Raw genomic sequence first — 10,031 nt, 5'->3', positions numbered from 1 at the left:
AAACGGGTGAAAACTGAAATGACGGGGAATGGAAAGAGGAAAAAAACAGTTTAGGAGTAATATTCTTGTAACTACAAGTCCACGTCACACTGGAAGTGGGCTTCGGATTTTCCGGCGGGCAAGGGTTGCTGTTGGGCTTGTTGGTACAAGAAACCAAAGCATAGCCCAGGCCCATCCTGAATTAACGGGATGAGTTGTCAAATTTCATTTTGAAATACGAATCCACTTACGTGGAAGAAATCAAAATTCCCTTTTCAGATGTTTCGACCGGAACTTTCCTTGCTGCACAGGGGTTAAAGCAGGCCAATCACATGATCAATTGCAAGGTTTTAGCTTAAAAAACTCAAAGAATTAGAAAAAAGAGCTTCAACTTAGGGAAGAGAGAAGAAACCTTGTTCATGCATACGAATGGGCTATTTATGCCCTTATGAGGCAGTTCAACGTATATGTCACGGTTTTTTTTTTTTTTTTTGGCCAAAACAAACAAGTAGCGATTAAAATTAGATGAAAGAGTTAAGGTCATAAGACCTATACAAACAGGAGGGATCCACAAAAACAAAGGTGGAACCCCACCAAGATCTATCTAGAGATAACCGCGCACCCAGCAAGAAAACCGCAAGCCATGCCAATCTAGGAATATAACAAGGGGTGTCGGAAAAAGGTGGGGTGGGAAAAAGGGGTGGGAAAACGGAAAAGTGAAATTCACTTCCTTAAACCAAAAGGAGAGGGGGCTGGGGTGGGAAAGGGGAAACAAGGCCGAACAAGGAACCGCCGCGAGGCGCAACCCCACCCCAGCTATAAAACCCCACAATTGGTGGGATTTGTGGGAAAGGGGAAAAGAAAAGTGGGACCCACCCGATCACCCACAAAACCCCCCCCCCTCACCCCACACAGGGGACCCACATGCCCACCCCCCCACCCCACCGGCAAACAAACGCAGCCAAAAGAAACCCTATGGAAAAAGAACAATGCTTCAAAATACTACTACTAAACCGAGACACACCAATCCAAGGATGATTGGAGACCAAGAGCCCTAACAACGGGACGCCGAATGAAGATGCAAACACCGCCCAAAGAAGAGCCCGAATAATGTCACCTAATGCTCAAGTCAACAAGGTTGGTGAAGCACATAACCAAACCCGCGAGCCGCACAAAACCACCAATAATCCCACAGATACACCCCGACCTCCTTGTGTGAAGTACATCCCATGATCCATCAACAAAAATGAAAAAGAGCAAGTCCGAAAGATGTGACAGGCCAGAACGAATCCCCAGAGCCCTGAGATTTATCAATGAGATTGTATATCGCACATAGATAAAGAAAGAGCAGTATGAATATGGAGGCCTCAACCTCAAAGAGGCAGCATCCTAGTATCCAATACACCAAACAAGGCACCCACATCCGATTACAAGGTTAAGTGCATAACCATGGAACTGATTTGATAAAACCATCCAATCAAATAAATGCCCTAAAAATCGATGTATAACACGGAGTGGGCACGCTCCAACACCTGGCATAATGACAAAAACAAAGAGACAACACTCCGAACCAGACCACAAAAAACAAAGAGGGGTGAGTAAACACTCGAGAAAGGGAGCTCCCAAGCAAAGCCCATGTGAGGATCGCCACAAAAGTTAACTTGGGAGAGAGGAATCGCCAAACGTCCAATATATTGAAGAAGAGGAAGAAGAAACAACATATCTGATCATCAACCAAGCAAACATGATAATAAGATCACGGAACTACCACAGTGTCCCAAACCAAGAGTCTAAAGATCCGGGGACAATAAAGGGAGGTAAAAAGCGAACCTCCCCGGAGAAAATAGAGACGGAGTAAAGGTACCCAATGGCAAGTGCACAATCAATAGCCTGCACCCAACTTGGACAAGTCCCAAAGGGGCACACTAATGCCAGAAAAGGTAAGGAAGGAAGCCATGGATCCTTAAAAATATGCACATAGCACCATCCCACGCCTAAAATGCCTGTCAAGAATACCCTCCCGGACATCAAGCCCCAACCCCAGAGCAACGGGACACGACATCAAAAATGGAATGTCTATATTTGCATGCATCACGGGCCCATAAGAGTTTGGGTTGTTAGAAGTCTCCAACTGTTTGGCAAGAAGAGCTGTTGAAAGGACACCCAAACCCCAAACCCCACCGCCCGCAAGGGTCCCAGACCCAAGAATACCCCTCCTGGTCATCCACCAAAAGTCGGATCCTTGATTCAGTTGCAAACATTGGGTATGAGAAAACACGACAAGCATAACGGGAAGAGCAAAAGCGAGCAAAAACCCCCCACAGAGAAAGAACCCCACCCAGCAAAGAATCAGACGCCAAAATAAAGAAAAAGGACAGACCCAAAGAGGAAGGAAGACCCGAAGGCCAGAGAAGACCCAAACAAAGCAGAGACAACGGGAGACAGAGGGGGGACAAACGAGAAGGAGAGGAAGGCGGAGACGTCAAACGAAGAACAATCCGGAGCAAGAGAAGAGCGGGGAAAGAAGAACGAAAAGAGATGGTAACGGAGCAAACGGGAAAGCCTCAAACCCGGACGAGGGAACCAAATGGAACAAAACCGGAAAAGCGGAGGATAAAAGAAGGACAATGGACAACCTGTCAACCTCCCGGGACAAAGGTTTGGACGGCACATGATTTGATTGTATTCAACGGGGTGATGCCGCATAACCCATTGAACCCATTTGTCAAACCCTAGATGTCTCAATGTATGTTCAATATATGACCACTCTATGTGTCACGGTTAGCAAGGGAAAATTCTAGATTGCATAGCCATGTAAGATAAAGTTTGATGTGGACGGTTTGGCTCGCATGTGCGGAATGCACATCCAACTCTCTAACACACGTGCATCAGGCAACACCATGTTCTACATCTTTGATGATTGGCTCCAGATAGAGGTGTTCGGACGTGTATATGTTAGTTCAGACGGTGGTTCATTTGGTTGGTGCGATAGTCAGGAACAAATCGGGAGCAAACAGGGTGAGATACAAATGGACCCAACACCAACAATATTACAACTTTGTTAGCAAAACATTTTAAAAGTTCTTTAACTTTCATGTGCTAAAAACTAAGTGAATTGCACCACATTAATAATGTTTTCCTCTTTTTTTAGATAGAAACACATTAGTAGTCTTCAAATATATATAAAATTGGGTATCACTTGAAGGAGTTTGGCTCAGGCAATGATCAACACCTCATGGTATGAGGTCAAGAATTTGAATATTTTGAGGGCTAAGACAAAGCTCAATGTATATAAAATAATTACCCCCCCCCCCCATATGTATAAAGTTACACCATGTGGATTAATTGAGGTTCTTGTAAGTTGCCTAGGACGAACCTCAGTTCAAAAGGAAAAAGTTGGGGATCAGAGATCTAGGCAAGTTATCAATGATGTAGTCGAAAGAAGATCAAGGACCTATTGCCTATATTCCACATCTCTTGAATATGTTAGTTAATAAGTTGTGGTTTGCACGTATATACTTATATTGTTTTTCACGAGAAAAAGCCAAACATTCTGGGTGTTGATGTAAAATCCCCTAAAATTCTAATCTGATAACCCATTGTTTTAGGTTCGCAAACTCGGAGTTCAAGTAAAAGACTATTTTGGACCATTCGAGTTTAGTCCAGGAGTATGGAAATCAAACCTATGGAGTTTGATGGACTAGAAGAAAACTTGTCCACCCTACTTGACTTCAAGAAGAGAGAGAAAGTAAGTCTGGAAGCCATAAAAATGAGATTTTGGCATGCATGAAAACTAATACTAGAGGACTCAAATGCCAAGGTAAATTACACCATTGATTGGGAAATGTTAAGGAGTACCTATCCTCCGAAGCTCATCAAAATCGGGTTTCACAATTGAAAGTTAAGGGGGCAGTTGGTTGGGGCAAAGGTCAATTTGACTAACTATCCCCTACCCAAAATGGGTATTTTTGAAAGTCCAACCTTTAAAACCCTATTTTATTGCTCAAGTTGAACAAATTATTTATGATCATTTAGAGGCTCAAAGCTTGGAGGAAGAAAAAGGTGGAGAGTTAAGCCAAATCATTGTAGATTGAAATGTGTCAAAGCACGGATTGTGGAGTTAATCGCTCGAAAATGTAAGAAAACCATATCTCTTCATTTTCTATGGGTCACGTTGGAGAATGTTGGTAGGATTGTAAATGCTTGTTGTTGAATGCTTGTTGAAGCTTTATTGTATATCTCCTAGTCTTATTGAGTTTCAGTTGGTCTCATGTCACCCATTTGAGACTGATCGAACTTCTAAGAGAATCACTTCTTTGAGATGTCCACGAGCGACTCTCTAAGAACCAAATTGGGACTTTTGATTTGGGACTAATTGAGATGATTAGAAGGTTTAATTGGGATAATATTGTTGTCCCATTGAAGTCCCAACCCCCCCCCCCATTTGAGTTGGTTTCGAAAGAAACTTGATTTGGGGCATTTTGGTCACAACCCTAGGAGGTAGTCCACTAGGGGGGTCAACCAGCCCTAGTGAACTTGACCAATCGGCCCCTATCTTGTAGCTCAAGTTGAGTCAGTTTGGTGTCCGATTGATTCCCGATTAAAGCCTAACTTAGTCTTCTTGTTTCTAGGGTACTTGTAGCTTGTTTGCACTCTTGAATTGGTGGATTTCTTGGACATTTAGAGATCTTTATTGTCATTAACAGGTGATGAAAGACATCATCATATATTATGTATTTAATTTGATTATATCCCTTGCTATTCTAAATGTCAAATATTCTCTTATGAATTGCGTGAGACTTTGCACAAATAAAAGATAAATTGGTATCTATATTACTCTTCGTTAATGTTTATAATTATGATACTATTCATTTCATTCAGATGATAATTGTGAATGTAATGTGGTGGAAGTTTAGTAGTAGAATACTACATATATATATATATATATACACCAACCCAGGGTTTTAGCTTCACCCAATACCCCTGGTGCCTTTGCATCCACATAGACTCACTAGGTGTATGATCAGTATGTGTCTAGACGTGTTTGGCTAGTAAACCCGATTGAATGCTACTAACCTTTTGGCAAAGTATTGAAGCCAAGTGACCCGTGATGGCAGTGGCTGAGTCCTATGAGCATCATGCATGTCCATTGTTATCAGGTAGTGGTCGGATTGCATATATTAGTGTTGGGCTCATGAGTGTCCAAAAGACGGCTTGAGTGCCATAAGGAGACATGAGATGCATCCTCTCCAACATATGTGGATGACCATAGGGTTAAGGAATGGAAGTGGGGTGAGAGAGAGGTGACCTAATCCCCAGCCACCGTATGATGGGACCTAAAACCATTGATGCGAAGAACCCAAAAGACGGCTTGAGTGCTATGAGGGAGAGTGACGAGACTACCCAGAGGAGGCTAGTGTTGTAACTTAATGTGTATCTACCATAGAGACTTCGTTAGAGTCTAGGATCATGTTTGCATCATCATCATTCACTATTTTATTATATTTATATTGTATATAAATGCGTATGACTATTGCATAATGTATGATTATGTTGACCTCATTGAGTTCTGTGGAACTCATTCCTTTATATGTATTTTATCTTATGTTCTACAATAGGTTATGAGGACTCCTTTTACCTGGAGGATCCGCCGCCGAGTGAATCCTATGAGGGATCAGCGAGATAGGACACGAAGATACGTGGAGAGTCGTGTCCCTGTACGGATTGTGCTTACAAAGTCCAACCCTTCTAAGGTTTTGGAGATATCGTTGGAGAAAGTAGTTGCTTTAGTTGCCATAGCTATACTCTTTGTTTTTTTGTTAGGTAGGGGCGTTACTTAAACTCCTAACTTTATTGGATAACCATGTTTAGACTTCCGCTGTTGAACATTTTTTTTTTATACTCTAAATCGAGATTCATTAACTTTAAATACTTTGAGGATGACTATAATAACAATTTGATACCTTGATATTTAATACTTTATTTTCTTTCATGCTCTTGGATTATGCTATGTTGTATTATATTGTTATGGATTGACTATGAACCTAATCTTATAGAGTTATCACCCCCACGGGTATTCGGGTGAGTCTAAATCTAGTTGGGTGGGGTGTAATAGTTGCCCAACCTATAAATAAGCCACTTGTTTAATAGCTAAATCACATCCGTGCATCCCTTCCTCTCTCCCTGCTCACAATGGTCAAACTTCTTGTAATTCTTGCTCTGTTGCTCATATGTGTAACCACCCTCCATCTTCACTTCCATGATTCCCTCTTCACACCATCCTGAAAGACATTCCCAATAATCTCTTCACCATCAAACTCGACCAAATGTACATGATAGACATTTAGATCCCCATTTCGTGGTCTGTATGCCAAAGCAGGCACTCCAAAATCAATTGTGTATCCTCTCAGTGCTCTCGAGCCCAATCTATCCCTTCCCTATTGTTTCCTTCAAAGTCCACCAAGCCAGATTTCAACGGCTTATGCAGCTGTCAAGTGAGCCCAATCAACTCCATCACAAAAGAGTGCTACTTGCCAGTTGATCTAACCCATAAGGGGATGCCTCTAAACCGAACTCATAATAGTCAAACACCCAAGGGTGGTTCTGCTACCACTTTTTTCAATCAGGTATAGTTCTCCTTTGCTCTTACTTCCCTTCTCAATTCCCTCCTTGTTGGGTCCCTAGGAATGGCAAGCCTAGCCAAATCCCTAGTGTTGATGACTACCTAGCTTTCCTCAGTAGTTAAAAATCACTTCTCCATGTGGCTCCTCAACATTGCTTCTTCAAAACCTGGTCTTCACTTCCACCTTATCAGTTACCCCCACCATTGTTCATTAACCTCCCTCCATTCTCACCTTTACTCCCTTCATCAACAAAGAAAACTCTATTGGTTTCTATATAGGAGTAACTGAAATATCCATTGGAGGAGTCAACAAGATGTAGAGGAGGATTGATGTGCGCGGTGGAGTAGTGAAGCTCCAGACATTATCCCCATACACTAAAATGAGGACCGAAATATATGTCAAATTTCTTTAACACTTTCATAATGCTACCAATGGCCGCAAGGTTTAAACCCACGACCTCGTTCGATTTTTGCTACAACAACACAACACTTGGACAATCCATGCAACTAGACTGGAGTTCCACCCATTCATCTTGAGCTCCCTCATGGAAAGAACTTCACTCTCTTCGACCCCAGTTTGATGAAACAAGTGACTCATGATGTGGCATGCCTTGCATTCCTAGATGCTAGCAAAGCAGCACGAGAAGTTGTGGTTCTCGGATACCATAAATTGGAGCAACATTTTTTGTCCTTCAACTTGTAAAGATCAACCCTTCTCGGTTTATCTCTTGATTGTCAACGCATTTGACCTCCTGTGCTGATCTCGATCCGTATCATCACCCCCATCTTAATTTGCTTGAATAGTAGTAGTAATCAATATAGTTTGTAGGTTCATTAATGTATATTTGGTATGTTGGTTGTTTCCCTAATATCTTTGGAAAGTTCAAATTTAATCTACAAGATATTAAAAAGATTTATGATTGCTCATAGTACCCCATAATATGTTTGTCATTTTGCATAAAATATGAACCATGAAAGAGAGAAAGTTGTATACCAACATAACATTTCAAGTCTCCGAACACATACTAGAAAAATAAGGTCTTGCTTTAGTATTGGATTAATTGGTGCAAGAATCTGATCCATAGAATGTATGATGGGTTTGGCCCTTTATGTTTATCGATCCAAGTTCTTTTCCTGATATTTTTTAACTTTGAATATTAGATATTTCATAAGATTTGAGTTGTAGTTTTAACATGTTGCACAACAAATGGCTAAACTTGCTTTTCTTCCAATTTGTTGGCATGGCTTATGGGGATTTTTAGTTCAAGATAAATGTTTGGCAACAATCTTGAGTTTTATTCTCTACAACATTGTTTGGCTTAAAAAAATTGACTTCACTAAGTTAATTTTGATGTAACCTCACCACAACAAATAGGGTATATAACTTCAGAATTTTCTGTTATGAAAGGTAAATAAAATCTGCAGAAATAACCAATAACTATGGATTACATGCACTTAACTACCCGTTATTACATGGTCTGTCATAGATGCAATAGCTACACATAAAACAATGTATGTACAAAGTTGTCTATAGCTATGCTTTTATATTTACAATTTTTTTTTCGGTAGCTATATCTATAGATGCATGTTGTTAGTTATTAATATTTTCGCATCTAATTGCTTCTAGCTACACATAAGTGATTGATGTTTACGTTGTTGTATATCTTTTAGCTTCACAAAATATAACTACAAATGTTTCCATGGCAAATTTCTGGCTACAAATGTTATATATACAAATATTTTCATAGGTATCCTATGGCTTAAAAAAAATATAATTATGGATGTTTCTATAGCTAATCTATAACTACAGATATTACAATTGCGGATATTTTTATGGCCAATTTATAACAATTGACATAATAGTTAGTGATATGTTCACAATTAATCTATAACTATTAATATTTTTAACTACATATTCCGTAACAAATTTACAACATTATAGCTATAGATTTTTAATTATGATTTTTTCGCTGCAAATATGTAATAGTAGATTATCTACTTTAGATTATTCTTATTTTCATAGTTATAAGAATTATGTTATTATGGTTTAATTCTACAAAAAAAAAACGTTACTATGGTTTAACATTCACACAGCAAAGTACAATTACGTTTTCAAATTTAGAATGTCATCTATTGCTACAATTATAAATGCCATAGTTATATGTAAACTTTAGCTTAGCACAACCTAGCCTTATCCAACCTAAATTTGACATTGACCTAATTAATGATCTGCAGTGACTGAGGTGGCTAAGAATGTTTTAGATATCTGAAGAGTAGATTTTCAATTTTGGCAAAAATGCATTATGGGTTCTCAATAGAAACTCAAATTGTAATTGTGAAATTCACAATTATATTTGTAACCAACAAAATGTTGATAAATTGTTTGAAACATTTGGAGCCTCGCATTGGATAGCAGATGAAGACTCATCAAAAGATTATGTACCTCCCCTCTGCCACTAGAAATGCTCAAAATGAAACAAGACAAATGGAACAATTAAAGAAGACAATTGCGGATAAATTTGCAACAAAAGAAGGATTGCCTCGAATCACTTAAGACATTATATTATTTGGATATGTAATCATATATATTGTTAACATTTTTTTATAACATTTGCGGCACTGTGAACAATGTTTGAATTAAGTTTAAATACTTATATTTTAACTTGTATTTAATATGATTTTTATTTTAAAATAATAATGTGCCCACTTTTTGCACTTGCCAAAGAAGATTCTTACCGGGGTTGGTCCCAGTGGTGTTTGCCACTTAAGCACGTTCGGTATTGAATCCTTGTGGTGCTTTTACCAAACAAATTTAAACCGGGTTGGCACAAAAAAAAAAAGAAGAAGAAGATTCTATGCCCATTTTGCCATTGGCACATGCTCATTTTAGTTTTACCAAACAAGATTTAACCTGAGTGAAATGAGAAATGGGCACAAGCACATTAGAAATTGAAAAAGGCGAGAACACCAATAATCATTACCAAACGTTGCAATCTTTTGTGACCTTTTCTTGGCAATCACACACTTTTACAGAATAATTTTCAATTTCATTCATGTTCTAAATTTGGTCCTTTTGTTTTCTCTATTTCATATGAAATTATCTTTTCGAGTTAGGCATTTTTTTTTGTACAAAGGCAAAATTTATACTAATAAAGGGGAATAGGATAATACATATATCTCGGTGAAAGTCGAACCCATGAGTTGGTCTTACTACTAGAACAACTCTGCATTGGATAGATTGTCTCTATATGAAAATTGAAAGGTATCTAGACTGTTCATTCATAATAAAATTTTTTCTTTCCGTGGTTGGTGAGGTATCTCTATGCATGACTTGAATAAAACCAACGAGGGACTTCCACCTAGGAGGTGACAGTTTGAATCCCCTCGAGACTAAGGGTGAACCTTGCCTATATTAATTATATAAAAAGCT

Source organism: Hakea prostrata, chromosome 1 (genome assembly GCF_041222555.1).
Source record: "Hakea prostrata isolate BN-2017 chromosome 1, UWA_Hpros_2, whole genome shotgun sequence".
Lineage (NCBI taxonomy): Eukaryota > Viridiplantae > Streptophyta > Magnoliopsida > Proteales > Proteaceae > Hakea > Hakea prostrata.
Note: the sequence above shows the minus strand (reverse complement) of the source record.